This window comes from Ochotona princeps, chromosome 2 (genome assembly GCF_030435755.1).
Source record: "Ochotona princeps isolate mOchPri1 chromosome 2, mOchPri1.hap1, whole genome shotgun sequence".
NCBI lineage: Eukaryota > Metazoa > Chordata > Mammalia > Lagomorpha > Ochotonidae > Ochotona > Ochotona princeps.
This window is the reverse complement of record NC_080833.1, coordinates 12,773,114-12,787,389: the sequence shown is the minus strand read 5'-3', so window position 1 is coordinate 12,787,389 and position 14,276 is coordinate 12,773,114. Positions and strand designations below refer to the sequence as shown.

Genomic DNA, 14,276 nt, shown 5'->3' with positions numbered 1-14,276 from the left:
GGGCCATCCTAGACTGCTTTCCCAGGCCACAAGCAGGGAGCTGGATGGGAAATGGAGCTGCCGGGATTAGAACCGGCGGCCATATGGGATCCCGGTGTGCTCAAGGCGAGGACTTTAGCCGCTAGGCCACACTGCCAGGTCCTAAAGATTTATTTTAAGACTTATTTATTTTTACAAAAAGTAGGCAAGACAGAGAAAAAGATCTTCCATCCACTGACTCACTCCCCAAGTGGCTCTAATACCCGGAGCTAAGCCAATCTGAAGCCAGAAGCCAGACACTTCTTCCAGGTCTCCCTTACAGGTGCAGGGTCCCAAGGCTTTGGGCCATCCTCTACTGCTTTCCCATGCCACAAGCAGGGAGCTGGATGGGAAGTGGAGCTGCCAGGAAACAAACCAGCGCCCATATGGGATCCTGGTGCATGCAAGGTAAGGACTTTAGCCACTGTTAACTGCACCAGACCCAGTGAGTTAATCCTAGAGTTGATTTATAATCACCAAAATTAAGACAAGAGGAACCACAGAGGAAGAGAAACCAGGGACTGCTAAAGACTACATCCAAAGCATTAGAGGTGGCAACACAGTGTCAGAGACACAGGTACAGACCCAGAAGTTACAAGAACGCGGAATGGGTGCTATCCGGAAGGAAGCATTCCTGGGTGTTGGAGAAAAAGTAGAGTGAGGAGAAAAATGCAAAATAGCTTCCCAAAAGAAGTAGAAATAATAGGTAGAACTTGACCAGAAAATTCAGAGCAAAGGGGTTTGGAGCTTGGATTTGATGTGCAGATGAGCACAGGGCTCTAAGCATGAGACAGGAAAGGGGGGTGTATCCAACAGGACCTTACAGACCACAGGAAAGGCCACTGATGGTCTTAATCAGGGGGCTGGTCTTGTAGGTTTCTGAGACCAGAAGGTTTGGAAGTTCTTTGCATCCAGGAGGAAGCACCCAGTGATCCTAACAGTCACCATGCCACAAAACGAATATACTAAATTACACTGTAAACACTATGATAATCACCATGAGAAAAAGAGGAGAAAGGAAAGTCCGGAGGCTCCTGAACATTCAAAAAAAACAAAAGAGATGCTGGGTCTGAAGGCTAAGCTCTCTGCAAGCAGCACCATGCCGAGAAAGCAGCGATGAAAAGAGAAACAGCAAACAAAAGGATGAAAGGACTCTCCAGGGGGCAATACCTGCTTATCTGCTTTAGCTCTGGGCATTCCTGAGCTAAAGTCCTTTCCAATACGATGAAACAAAAGTAAAATGCCTAAAGTTCATGCCCAGAGAGAAACAGAAGTATTAAAAGTTATGCGAACAGCAAAAAGAAAAAAGAAAGGCATGCAGGAGGATGGTCACCAAAGTCGGCTTTGATGGAGATAAGCTTACAAGGAAACACCCACTATGAAAGACTCATGAGATCAATGGGCTCACGTTTCAAGAAAGCCCAGGTAACACATCCAGAACTGAAATGCCCACACTTGGTGTAGAAAAGCATCCATCTTCCCCGTTATGCATAACTTTGGTGGCTGTCATTGAGGTGAATGAGAGTGAGTTGAGCCTTGTGACACGAGGAGGCAAGATTATTGGGGGGGAATACACCCAGGTTACCAACAATCCTGAAAATGATGGAGGCATAAATGCAGTCTTACTTACTTGACAGTAGTTTCATGTAAGTAACTTCTAATCAATCTAGAGGACTACAAATTAAGTGGAAAACTGTCATTCCTATGTTATTTCTGAAAACTACCAAAACAGCCTTACATATCTATAATCATCAAGAGAACTACTTAATTAAGTTGTAAAAATAAACTTAAAGATCCACTTCTAAAAATTAAAATCAGGGGGCTGATGAATCTTGCTTGTATTCAGAAACCTGACTTTGACTATGGTGGGGAGAATGGATCAAAGGGGGTGTTTTGGTTTGGAATGTCTCAAGTAGTGCATATGTTGCTCCCGGGGGGTGGAGCCCTTAGGAGATGGGCCCAGTGGGAGATCTTCCAGGCCCCTGGTGATATGCCCTCACTCTAGAGAGTAGGGTTTTTCGGTTTTGTTTTTGTTTTTTAAACTTTGTTTTGTTTTGTTTTTGTTTGTTTGTTTGTTTGTTTGTTTGTTTGTTTTTGTCTCTGTGCTCCTGGCTCAAGGCGTGACCTTTAACTCCTACCCAAACCTCTGCCACCCTCACAGGATGTCAAAACCACAAGTCACCCAACCCTGGGCTCGCCTCTCCAAAACAACAATCTAAAGCCTTTCTCTTCCAAAAGCTGGTTGCCTCTTGTATTTCACTGTAGCAATGCCAACCTGGCCAAAATGGGAAGTAGCCAGGGAGCAGGGTGGTACAGGTGTTTAAAGACGTGTGATGGTGATGGCTGGGGCCAGATGGAGCACTGTCACACATGAGCTCATGAAACAGAATTGGACTGAATTGGCCTCAGCCACTCCATGTATTCCAGTGTCTGAAGCACCTCCTCCACATATCCTACCCATTTCTCAGGAAAAGATAGCCTAAACCGTGGCTGGTCTCGTCTTGTCTCACGTGGACATTCCAAGGCCTGCACTGACCCCTCTGCTCATATTTGGTAAAATCAGGAAGCAGCACTAGAAAGAGGAAAATACAGATCAAGAATGTGGAGACTTAGGTCCAGATCTGGTCCAGGTCCGTCACTGACCGGCTCCATGAGCTTGGGCTGGTTGCTTTCTCTCTCAGCCTTCCTTTGGCTCACCTGTAAAACAAGAGATGGGCCAGGGAACCCTTGGAATGAGATTAAGGGTCCATCCGCCTTGATGGTGTTTGCGACGGCAGAGTTGTCTCAGTGGAGCTGGAGTCACCGTGTGGAAGCCAGCAGAAAGAAGCCAAGGACAGCTGGGGAGCGTGTGTGGTTTGCTTGATCTCAGAAAGCGGCATGGGAGGATTTCCCAGGCCTCAGTTGACCACCTGAGCCACTCGACAGCCTGAAGCACTAGCCGAGGACATTTACCTGACTCATGCCTCTCACACACCGAGTGATGGGTAGACTAGTTTTACCTAGTAGCTTCTGGAATGCCGCAATCCGAGCTCACATCTCTTGCTGAACAACACAAGTGCCAGAGAGATTTCTTTCAAAAACATCCTTCAGAGTTTTTGCTTTTCTTTTCTATCTTTCTCCATTAGAACCCCAACTTCTCTTTGTGTCATGGGCATAGCAGAGCCCACTCCATCCAACCATCCATCTGCCTGACCTATTTGTAATTTCCCAGATAAAACCCACCTGCCTGGACAATCACCTCCATATTTTTGTTTGACCCTGAAAGCTGTGGGTGAGGGAAGCACTGTTCTCTGGTTTTGCAAATATTATCTTGCTTAAAGTGACCACCACAACCCAATGAAATAGGGACTGTTTTTATTTTCACGTGGCAAATGAGAAAATCAAAGCACAGGAAGGTGAAATATCTTGCCCAAAGTCACCTAGCAAGGAGATGACAGAGCCAGGATTTACAGCCAGAATACCTGTCTTCAGAGCATAAGCTCTTAACCACTGTGTGATAGGACACATATAACTTTGCATAACACACCAATTTATTCCATTTTTAATTCTCTTAACATTCCCTATGTTTATTGCACACAACAATCTTTTTACTTTCTCTTTTCTTTTACTCCTCGTTGGCTCTCAAAGTTCCTACGCAGTAGATTGGATTGCAAAGACGTCGAACCAAAGCAATAGAAGATGTGGAATTCCATCTCAGACTCATCGCGGGCTCAATTTTCTCTGCTATGAACCTAAGAAGAGAGGGGGAGGGTTGTAGAGCCCCAGGCCCACCGTGGGTCTGACTGTGGATCTAACTGTCCACCGTGGGGCTGGAAGGCTTCCTCTGACTGAAAGCTTGTGGGCTCAAGGACAAGACCAACATTCAGAACTTCAGCAACCAGGAACACAGGGTTTGTCATCATAAGATTTGTGGGGAGGCAGCATGCAAACATAGAAGGATACATCAGAATTAAAGACAAATGTATTAGGGTGCCAAAAAATTTAAAACACATAGCCCTACGAAGTTCCTGTGAGCTTTTTGAAGATTCTCCTTGTGTGGCTGGACATGCAGACATGCTGCCTTCTTTGAAGAACTCCTGGTTTGCCTAAACCCCTTTGCCCTTCTGCCTGGCATGGCATTTAAAATAGACTGTTCCCCTCTCCACAGCAGAAGCCTGGGTTAGTGTCTCTTTTTACCTGAAAATCAATACTACTTACAAATTATATCTAAAGGCCAAAGGAAGGGAGTACGTGTGAATAAAACACTCCGCCAGCTTGACCAGAAGTAATGAAAAGAAACACCCGACCTTATCAGGTGGCATTTAGCACAAATTAGAGAAAAGCATGACTAATGGGATTTTAGTGAAGAAAAAGCAGCTTTCAGACTTTCCAGGAAATACCTTGCAGGGCCTGGGGAAATGAGAACCCAGTCACTGTTCCCCAGGAGTAAGTTGAGCCCCTGTTGGAGGCAATTTGAGCTGCCTGGTGCCCACACTCTCATTCTCTATCCTAAAAATAGAAATGCCACGGCCCACTACCTATCCTAAAACAAAGCATGTGGCAGGCACCAGGAGCCACCTGGGAGGCTGTTGAAGGCATGGCGATGTGTAAGGGCAAAGCACCAGGAAGAGCCTGAATATCTGTCCATAGGAAAATGGCCTCTCAAATCAGGGAGCCCCCATTTATTATTAACTGCCCTGCCACAGTCTGTAGGAATGAGACAGGGTTACATGTGTTCACACTGATAGTCCTCTCCTAGACATCCAGTGCAATAACAAAGCACACGGTAGGATGATCCATTCTTTAAATCCAGTATCTAGGGCCTGGCGGCGTGGCCTAGCAGCTAAAGTCCTCGCCTTGAACACACCAGGATCCCATATGGGCGCCGGTTCTAATCCCGGCAGCTCCACTTCCCATCCAGCTCCCTACTTGTTGCCTGGGAAAGCAGTTGAGGACGGCCCAATGCATTGGGACACTGCACCCATGTGGGAGACCCGGCAAGAGGTTCCTGGTTCCCGGCTTCGGATCGGCGCGCACCGGCCCGTTGCGGCTCACTTGGGGAGTGAATCATCGGACGGAAGATCTTCCTCTCTGTCTCTCCTCCTCTGTGTATATCTGGCTGTAATAAAATGAATAAATCTTTACAAAAAAAAAAAAAATCCAGTATCTACAACGACAACACTCAAATGCCATGGAAGAACCAAACACTTTTCACAAGTGTCTAAGGGATGACACAGTAGGTAAGACACCGCCTGCAACACTGGCATCTTGTGTGGCCACCACCTGCTCCACTCAGATCTAGCTCCCTGCTAATGCACCTGGGAAAGCAGTTGGAGGCCTGCACCCACATAGCAGACCTTGGCTCTGAAATTCAGTCTGGCCCAGCCTTGGCTTTTGGGACCATTTGGGGCATGAACCAGTAGATGGAAGATACCTCTGTCACTCCTTCAAATGAATAAATACAGAAGTCTTTTCACTTCAAATAATTTGCCACTTGATCTCATTCTTCATAACTTTTTTTCAAAATTTAAAGGTTGATTTATTTTTAATGGAAAGGCAGATCAGATTTACAGAGAGAAAGATCTTCTATCTGCTGATTCACTCCCCAGATGGCCACAATAAGTGGAGCTGAGCTGATCTGAAGCCAGGAGCCAGAAGACTGAAACTTCTTCCAGGTCTCCCTTACAGGTGCAGGGTCCCAAAGCTTTGGACCATCCTCCATTGCTTTCCCAGGCCACAAGCAGGGAGCTGGATGGGAAGTGGAGCTGCCGGGATTAGAACTGGAGCCCATATGGGATCCCAGGGCGTTCAAGGTGAGGACCTTAGCTGCTAGGCCACGCTGCAGGGCCCAAAAAATTGTATAGCTTTAATTATACACATGATATGTCAACACATTACCCTCATTCAAAAAATATACTTGAAAACACACACATGAAACAAATGTGGTCCATTTCTGCCCCTTCTTCATTTCTATCAGTTTGGTTGGCAGCTTTCCAGACATTTTTTTTACATTTTTCTAATTTGCCACATATCAGCAGACTTCAAGAAGTTTATAGAGGACCTAGCACAACGGTTCAGTGGCTAAATCCTCAACTTGCAAGTGTCAGGATCCCGTATGGAGTCTGGCTCATGTCCTGGCTGTTCGACTTCCCATCCAGCTCCCTGCTTGTGGCCTGGGAAGGCAGTTGAGGACGGCCCAAAGCTTTGGGACCCTGCACCCATGTGGGAGACCTGGAAGAAGCTCCTGGTTCCCGGCTCCAGATCAGCGCAGCACCGGCCGTTGCGGTCACTTGGGGAGTGAATCATCGGATGGAAGATCTTCCTCTCTGTCTCTCCTCCTCTCTGTATATCTGACTTTGTAATAAAAATGAATAAATCTTTAAAAAAAGATTTTTTCTAGTAGATGAGCAGAAATAGATTCTTCCTTTTCAGCTGCAGCTCCATAGAGTTCTTTGGGGGGTCTGATGCCTCAGTTCACACCAGCGGGTACCAAGCACATTGATTTCCTGCAACGATGAGTCCTCTCCAACATCTTAAAAGAGTCCTTGGCATCTTTCTTGCTTGCCTCCTGCATCATATCACTCTCCGATCCATCTTAGTTTTGTTGCTAATTCACTCTTCTTGTACAGACAGAACTCTGAGTAAAATCAGTCATCAATTCAGCCATATGTCCAAGTTGTCAGAGACTACATATTGCTAGACTTAGAATCAATGCTGCTTCACTCTATCAATACACACAGAGGACATAAGCAGACATCAATAATTGATAAGGGCAGAGTATTTCTTCACCCTGCCACCCAGGTCCACCCCTTGAGCGGACCTGGTGCAGGATGGATGCTCTGTGCAGGTGTTATCCAGCAGAGTTCAAGGCGTGGAATGCCTGGCCCCAAGATAGAATTTTTTGTAAGATTTAGCATATATTTCTTGGAAAAGTTAAGTTACAGAAAGAGGAGAAACAGAGAATTCTTCCATCTGCTAGCTCACTCTCCAAAAAGTTACAACAGCCAGAGCTGGACTATCCAAAGCCAGGAGCCAGGAGCTTCCTACAGATCTGCCATGTGGTACAGGGGCCCAAGCACTTGGACCATCCTTGACTGCTTTCTCAGGTGCATTAGCAGGAAGCTGGATCAGAATTTAATCAGCCAGGACTCACACAAGCCCATGCATGATGCAGGTGCTACAAGAGGAGGTTTAGCGTGCCATGCCACTGTGACAGATCTTTTAATTCATTGTTTGTTCCTAATGTTGTGAAAATGTAACAGGAAAGTCAAGATAGTGGAATGGCATTAGACATGTTTAAACAGATGGAGAATCATTAGACAGGGTGAAGCAGAGAGGGCACAAACCAGGGAAATAGAAGAGGACAGGCCAAAGGCAGAGGGACACCTGGAGACCCGTGGGCATGGGGGAGCAGCAGAGACAGCAGAGTGGTGTTGCAGTGACCAGATAACCCAGTGGCAGTCAGCAATCTACTATCAGAGCTTCACAAGCAGCCAGGAAGGAGGGAGAACTCACCGGGAGCTCATGAAGTGAACCCAGGCATAGAACTGACCATCCTGGTGATTCGCTTGATTCGACCACGAGCAGAAGCAGAGTGGGAGAGCCCAAGCAGGCAGGTGCAGGAACAGAGTGGATTTCACAACTCAGACCTCACCAGTGCCACATCAGGTGCCATTTTGTGTACTGAGGAAAGGCGGTGAGGCTGAATGAGCAATAGCGAGCTGTGCATCTGCTAAGCCAGGAGTGAGCTCATTTCTGGATCAACGCATTGCACTGGTCACACAGAGAAAACAATACTGACTTGGCATCCTACAGATTCCACCCAAGATAGGTCTGGGGGCCTCCAGATCCAGACTTACAGGTCAGTAGGCCCAGATCCCCACCAGGTGCCACATCAGGTACCTTTTGTATACTGAGGAAAAGACTGTGAGTTGAAGGAACAATCTGTGTAGGCACTGAGCCAGGAGAAAACTCACTGCCAGCTCAACGTGTTGCCCTGGTCTCATAGGGAAAATAGTACCTACTTGGTATCCTAGGGGTTTCACCCAACATAGGTCCAGGTGACCCCCAGACCTAATGGAAAGCAGGTTGCAACAAGACCAGCACTGCTTACAATGCACAGGTTGTAGCTCCCTAATCCCAGGCACTGCTCAAATGGGAAATGGAAGAAAGGTTGGTCAGGCAACGGCGTGGCCACAGCACAGGATCAGAGAGTGGAAAGCAGTGAGACAAAAGCTGGGGTTATGGAGAACATGGTAGAAGCCTAGCACGATAGCCAAGGACTGAAACTCACTGGAGGGAGTGGCACACATGACTGCAAAGAGGCAACTGGGTACCAAGCACAATCAGTAAAACTGAACTGTAGATGAGTGGGCACACAGCTTAGAAACCAGCCCAAGGAGAGGAATCTGTTAACCAGAATAGCAATGACCAAAAGCAAAAGAAGAGACAGAGGCACAGTAAACATTGCCAACACCTTTTCTACATGGAACAAAAGTCTTTGTCAACCTCAGAGTTAACCTAGGAAGACATTGAGAAAATGGGAGATAAAGAATTTTTAAAACTTATTATAAAGCTTCTTAACATCGAAAGAACCACATCCAGGAGTTCAAGGAATTTCAGGAATTTGTCATGGGAAATAGCAACACTGAGATAAAATCAAGGTGGATTATTAGAAATGTAGGATACATGCAGCAAATTAAAAATTCAGTGGAAAGCGTCGATAATGGAATGAGCAAAGACAGAAGAAGCAGTCTCAGAATTGGAACACATTTCCTTCAACAATAGGGAAACAATCAAGAAGCTGGAAGTGGAGATGGGTCAAGCTACAAAAAGTATTCAAGAATTTGCATCTTCTAGACCTTCCCTATAAATGATACTTTAAGATGTTCTATTGACAGAGAAAGGGAATAGCACCTACCCAAATTAAGGCAAATGTGGAGAACATCCCAACACAACAGCAAAAGAAGACTTCAATGAACTATTGCTATAATGACAGGACAAAATTACTACCTATTGATATCAATCCTGAATGTAAATGGATTAAACTCATCAATCAAGCGACACAGATTAGCAAACTGGATCAAAAAACAAAACCCATCTATCTCCATAGGAGACACAGCTCACCAGCAAAGGTATGTGGAAACTGAAAGTGGAGGGATGGAGAAAGATATTCCAGGTTAATGGAAAGGGAAAATGAACTGTTATAGTCATTCTGACATCAGCTAATAAGGACTTTGATGCAAAAAAATATTAAAAGAGATGACGGACACCATCTAATGATCAACGGATCCATTCAGCAAGAATTCACCTTACTAGTTTCTGAGGATGTTTTATTTTTCATCTCTAATTTTACTTGATTTTTCTTTGTTAGTCTGCAAAAAGTTTGTTTTGCCCATCTTCTTAAAAAATGGCTCTTGTTGCAATTTGTAGTTTTTTAGTATCAATTCCATTTTTTTTTTGCTGTGATCTTGTTTCTTGCATCCTATTCATTTTTTTCTTTTAAAATAAGTTCTTGAGATGTATAATTAGATTGAGACATTTCAATTTTTTGTAAGCACCTGATGTTATAAATGTCCCTCTCAATATTGTTTTTGCAACATCTCATGGGTTTTGATATCTTTGCTTTATTTTCATTTCTTCAAAAAGTTTTTTCTTATCAATTTCCTCAGTGATGCATAGATCATATAGCAGCATCATTTTCTTCAAGACGGTTTTAAATTTCTTTGTTAGTTCTTCAGCAACACATTGATCATTCAGTAGCACGTTATTTAAACTTGTTGCAAATTTTCTACTTTTCTTCCTGTTTAATTTGTTTTATGGCTTTTCATTTAAGGGGATGTATGGTAACTGTGTAATAAAGATTATCATATCCAGATGTGAGGGTACAAAAGTGCAGTATGCATCTCAAAGATGGACTATTAACTATATCCTGGCTGGACTCTCTGCCATTGTCCACACCTACGATGTCAGAATAGGCTTAAATAGCAGGATGATAGACTTATGACTGTGTATGAAGGACTATACTATTCTAATAATATAGGTGGAACCAGTAGGGGGAGGTGACTTGGGGAAGGGTCTGGGGAAATCCCAGAACCTACAGAACTGTATCATAAAATAATGATTTAAAAAGATATGAAAAAATGCAAGAATATGTGATTATGTTGAAGGACAGTCTCCAAGTAGAGGATAAGGGAAGAGAAATTATCAACACAAATGTCTCCCTCTCTGTCTCTCTCATTCTTTTTGAGTTGTTTCTGTGGTTTCCTTACTGCTGTTTGAGGTATGTCTGTTTTTATTTTCTGTGGTGGCTCTTGCTCTTAGCAGTGATTGGTCCTCCTCCATGTGTTTGGAACAGCCCCATCTTCCCTCTCTGATTTGCTCTTCTTTGAATTTGGGGCAGCCCTTATGTCTGTCACCCGCTTAGCATACGTGGCCCCAAAACGTGCCTTGGAGTGGTTGGTTGGGATTAAGTCACACTCCCAACTTGGCTATTTACAAGCTTACATTCAGCAGTGTTTTCCAGGCTCTCTCCAAACTCCAGTTTCCTCATCAGGACAGCTAGAGTGTCTGCTTCAAGTTGTCCGGAAGTCTTACTTCCCAAGCCCAGCCAAGTATTTGGCATCATAACCCAACTTTCCTTCCTCACTCCTCTTCTCTCTGTATTTTTTCAACCTCACTACTCTTCATTCTCTCCACTCTCAAAATTATAAAACTAAAACATATTACAAATACTAAGTTATTTCTATTTGGAAAGAACCTTCCACTGTCGCTTTCTGTAGCAACCATAGAACTCCTAGACACCTACAGAAACAGAACACTAAATAAAAGACCATCGTTCATCAATGACCTTCACTCGATCTCGCCATTTCATCAGCCGCTCTTAATGAGAGGGAAGGGAAGGGTTCCTGATCCTCCTGGTCAGGCAATGAACCTGCTAACCCTTGAGCTGCTTGACTTACCTTTATGACTTCCTAGTAATTTCTTGGTTTGGCGTCCCTGTGCCAGAGATCCTAATCGGCCACAATGTTTGTGCTAACAGTCATCCTGTATAAACTAATTACCTATAACTGCAGGAGCAGTGTCCAGGCCCTGACCACACCTTGTCTTTTGCCTTAGAACGAAGGCAGCCAGTGGAGGCCTCTCCCACAGGGTACACTAGGGGGCAGCAGAAAGATGCTCTGTGGTGGCAAAGTTTGTGGCTTTGCAGTCAGAGCCCAGCAATTGCAGACACGGAGCAGAAGAGGACATTGGCAATGCTCTTAGCCCACCCTTGCTGTTTCTAGGCAGAGAGTCTGCTGCTCTGAGTAGCTGGGTTGCACCTGCTGGGCCTGTCAACTGGATTAATTAGTCTCAGAGAACCAGCCGGCAGCCTCCTATCTCCCCTGCTGCCCACATCCAGTCCCATGCTCAGAGTGAACTCAACTTCTCATTTCTCTCAAATGATGCACTTGAGGATGTTTTCTGAGATGAAAAATAAGAGCATATCCAGTATAGGAAATCTAAAAAAATAATTAAAGAACAACCAAAAAATCCCTTATTCCCGCTCTTAGAGATAATGCTTACTGCCATTTTTGTATATTAAATTTAGCTAGAAATTGCTGATATGTGGTCATTTTTAGGTTACAGAAACACCAGTTTCATGTGAATTAGACTAACATTCCCTCCCATCTTTTTCCCATGATGAACATGAAATCGTTCCATTTAGATTTATAAAAGCTTATTTTGTTTCGTGGAAAGGCAGGGACAGAGAGAATTCCTATCCCCTGGTTGACCCAAATTTCTGTAACTGCTGAGAACGGGGTCTGAGCTGGAGCCAGTAGCTGGGATCTCCATCCAGGACTTCTCCGTGGATGACAAGGAGCCAACCCTTGGAGTCATCACCTGCTCTCTCCCAGGACCTGGAATCAGCACAGAGCAAGGACTCCAGGACAAGCATCCCGAGCACTGGCCCAAAGCCTGCCCCTGCTAAGATGTCTTACCCTGCATGTGTATGTGTTTCTTCAAACCCTAGCTTTTGAAATTTTAGTGCTCACAAATATGTACAGAGTAAACACATATATTAGAATGTCCAACATTCCTCCCCCACCCCAAAAAAAGCTTGTTTACTCTTTGAAAGACAAAGTTTCAACGAGAGAGAGTCAGAGAGATAAACAAAAAGGGATCTTCTGTCTGTTGGTTCATTCCCCAAATGGCTGGGCCAAGCCAAATCCAGGAGCCAGGAATGCCAGTTGGTCTCCCACGTGAATGGTGGGCAGTGGTCCAAGAATCTTCCACTACTTTCTCAGACACCTCAGCAGGGAGCCAGGTTGGAAATGAAGCAGCCAGGACTCTGGTTAGCACTCGTGTAGGATACCAGCATCATAGATGGCAGCTTAGTGTGTGGTGCCACAGCACAGGGACCAGTGTTCTTCCCCTGAGAAATGCAAAGCCATAGGTCCAACCGAAGCTCCATCTGCCCTCCCCAGCATGCTCTATCTGAATCTGACCTTGACGTAGCCACTCTCCTGATGTGTGTCATGCATAGGTTTGTATCACTAATCCAAATACAACACTGTCTAGCACTTCTCAATTTATATACATGGGATGTGAGTGAATGTATCTTCTATGACCTCCATCATTTACTGAACATTCTATATGTGTATTTTTTTTTCAATTTACCCCTATAGACACATGTGGCTTTTATTCACTCATTTACGATTTGGGATTTCTGAAGGGTGTGCCTGCTTCAGCTCGGCAGCCCTCTTCTATAGTAGGATTCTGTTTTCTGATTCTGTGGTTCTCACCCAAGCCCATGAGCAGCGGGGAGTGGACGCAAGTGGGAAGTCAGAGGCTGGAAAGCACCAGCTGGGCTCAGGCTCATCTACTGGGCACTCAAGGCAGACAGCACTGATTATAAGAGGGATCTTATGTCTGGGAGAGGCAGACATCAAGGCTGAATACTTCCTTATGACATCACCTCTTGTGGGTCAAGCCTAGGGTGTGGGGCGTCCCTTCCAGAACCACAGGGCAAACGCATCAGGAAAGCTTCCCAAGGCTTCATTGCTGGAAGGTGGGTACAGTTAGTCCCTTACCCTCCTCTCCTGGGTAATACTGAACCCTCTATATGCAGTGTTTTTTCCATATGCCTCTTTGTGTTGCCACATCGGAGCATGGTGGGTCTTGGTGTTTGATTTCCTGGTTCTTCCTTGGCGTCAAGACTCTTGTTCTTTGGGGCCATTATTGGGAGTTCCTTGCATGCACAAACATGCATGCTGCGAGGGGACTAACAGGTGGGCAGTCTGCACCAGGTGGATACTCTGCAGAGAGGGATGGTGCAAGTCCAGGCAGGACAGAGCAGGGCAGCATGAGATTTCATTGGAGAAACTCAGGATGGTACACACATTTTCATCAATGGTGCATTCTCTGTTTTACATTCTCTGACCCTGTTGACAGTAGATAACTGAAACGGTGGGAAGCAGAACTTCAGATACAGGAGAAACTACTTCCAGCTTCCTCTGACCTTGACGCCACATTTTCAGAGGAAGTCATTCATGGAGTCTTTTGAGGAAGTCTTCATGGAGTCTTACCTGCAGGTCTTTTGGGCCAATTATGATTAGTATGATTAGTAGGAAATGGCATTACTAAGAGGTCAAATACAGACAGTCAAGAACCCTTCAAGGAGAGAACGTTATGCCCAGCAGCTAAGGTGCCTGCGTTCCACATTGCATCATCTTCAGCTCCTGATTCCCACCCACGCAGAACCCAGAAGGCAGTCGTGATGGCCGAATTGAGTTCACGGCTCATGACTCTGGTCCCAGCCACTGCAGCCTTTAGGAAGTAAGCCAGCCGATGGGAACTCTCCCTCTTCCTTCTCCTCCCTCTCCTCTCCCTTTCCAATCATTTTTTTTAAGTTTTAACCAAAGTTCCTGTAGTAGTGAAAATCTACCAGCCTTTGATGAAATAAAGTTTGCCTATTAGCTGAGCCTCAAGAGATAGCAGCAAGCTCTGGCTAGAGCCTCAGGGCTCTGGATTCAAGTGGAGTTGGGTTAGAATCTCAGCTCTTCTGTTTCCTAAATGTTGGGCACCAAGTGTAGGGGGCGGTACCTCATCTCATTCAATTCTAATCTCTTGATCTGCAAGGGGGATACACCTTCCTTTCAGGTTGCTGAGTGTAACCTCTTGCTGTTCATCATGTGAACCCTGTAAGTAAGAGCAAGTTTTATCTGTAGGCTGGGTTGGCAGGAAGCTGTCTGGTTACTAAAGGTGGATATGCTTGCTGAGAGAGCATGAACTCCTCA

The 14,276-nt window shown here is 45.2% G+C and overlaps 1 pseudogene; it reads left to right on the top strand.

Annotated features, from left to right (window-relative positions):
* The first annotated feature begins 964 nt into the window (after nucleotides 1–964).
* Nucleotides 965–1,652, top strand: LOC101524894 (ribosome biogenesis protein NSA2 homolog; annotated as a pseudogene).
* Nucleotides 1,653–14,276: the final 12,624 nt, after the last annotated feature.